Below are 2338 nucleotides of genomic sequence, written 5' to 3'. Positions count from 1 at the left end.
CAACAATCGTTGTGAAAGTTTTTTGATACAGTTTTACAAAGTTTTTTTTTTTAAATTAGAAAAATTAATTGTTTTTAAAAAAGTTATTAATTCTTTATCAGAACGTCAAAAACGTTTGTAGAAGTTTCTTTATAATGTGTGCAAGTGCTTTTTATTATCTTTTCAGACACACGTTATTTTTACAGTGTTGGTAGCATTAAGTATTTCCAGTTTATTTTCGGCAAGGGTCTTCATGAAATTTTCATCATTTGTCTTCCATAATTAATCATTTTCATTTAATATCTTGCAAAAGGGAATATGTAAATATTCTTTTACCATTGTTTACTATATGAGGTGCTGACTAATTTCGGTTCAGATTCTCAGCTCAAATTTGTCTGTCATGTTCTATGTGATGATCACATGCCACACACGTTCATTCCAAGCACTGGTGTAAACAACGGAAAGGATCTAGAACGTTAAAACTTAGTGCACATGCATAACAGAGTTCAGGGACTATCTCTTCCAAGTGACTTTACTCTACAAGATGTGGCTTAGTTACTACGGCAACAGTCCGGATACTTATCGATCAGAACATGTATAAGTGTGTATATATATATATATATGTTTATATACAACGATGACTACTAAAGTGGATATCTAATGTGCTAGAAGAAGATCACATGTTGTGTCTGCTAAGACCTAGTAGTTCTCAAAAGAAATTCAGCGCAATACCAAAGCGTATGTCGGCAAGACAGTGAAAATTACATACATAAAATTAAAACATTGTTATTCGTGTAACGGTTTCGGAATTAAAACTCTCTTACCGAGAATATCTGTCCATCTTCAGCATGACTGCAAGGAAATTATAATTCTCAGAATCTTATACAAGTTGTTCACCCCTAGAGGCGAACGTGTATATGGTTTTGCTAATTACAACGTAGGCTAAAAATCACATGTCTTCGTTTTGGCGCGCTAATTCCGGAAATATCTCTGCAGAAATTGGATTTATGCTACGCAGTAACTATTTTCTGCAGATATAGTTATATCTATATATCTATATCTATATGAATACCATCAGTACACTGTCACGTCACTTCTTCTGAACTGGAAAAATCTGTAAGTGAATCCTATCTTATGTAAAATTGTTTTTAATATAACACAACGAAAAACAGGCATTAGTAAACATACGAATGAATAGGTAGGTAGCTATGTAGGTCGGTAGATAGATAGATAGATAGATAGATAGATAGATAGATAGATAGATAGATAGATAGATAGATAGATAGATAGATAGATAGATAGATAGATAGATAAATACACGGCTATTTAAATATAGTAACCATACGCACAGTGAAATAGAATTAATTGTGTTGAATATAAATCTACGAAGCGAACTGAGATTTTTAGAAAGTAACCACAACTAAAATGTGTACTTTTCTGAGAGTAAACAAGAGAGGTGTGTTCATTTAAACATGTGGGATTGAATATTTCTTATGGAACTGAGATAATACAAACTGCTATTAGATATATGTAAGTCAATGTAAGTTCCTCATTTTAATTGTTCTTTGCAAGGACACAATTGGTAAATAATTATCGGATAACAGCATAATTATTTTTAATTTATATATCTTCCTCTGGATAGTAATATATAAGCAGAAGCAAGAAAAATTATAACTAAAAAAGTAAAACCACCAGCCGTTACACCACTAACTACATGGATAGACATAGTAACATATACTTCAGGTTTAGGTAATATGTAAACACTCCTTCATTAACATGAATAACAGCGTTAAAAACATATTGGCGTCAATGAAAATGATGATGAAGTCGGTGGTGTTAATGATGGTGATGACGACTACGATAATAACGAACATGATGATATGTAAATGGAGGAGATGAAGAAATAAGCACAATATAATTTTAACAAATAAAATAACACTATACTCAGGCTGAATGACATGTACGCAGAATATGAAGAGAGATTATTTCCTTTTTTATTACAAGTAAATAAAAACCATTGTAAACACGTAGAAATACAAAAATTCTCAAAATTCCTTTCGAAAAGAAAGTGATAAATTACGTGTATGTTTCTTTTTATGAATTAATAGTTTAATAGTTCAGAAATATTTCAAAGATAGTTTAGAAATGTGTTTTATCTTCTATTTCAAATATTCTTAAAGCAACACATTCATGCTTACACATACACACATATACACGTATACACGTGCACACAGATATCCATATGTTTGAATGCATATATATATATATATATATATATACATATATATATACACAACTATGCATGCATACACACGCACACACACACACACACACACACACACACACACACACACACACA

The sequence above is a fragment of the Octopus bimaculoides genome, chromosome 3 (assembly GCF_001194135.2).
Source record: "Octopus bimaculoides isolate UCB-OBI-ISO-001 chromosome 3, ASM119413v2, whole genome shotgun sequence".
NCBI lineage: Eukaryota > Metazoa > Mollusca > Cephalopoda > Octopoda > Octopodidae > Octopus > Octopus bimaculoides.
This window is presented reverse-complemented; position numbering follows the sequence as displayed.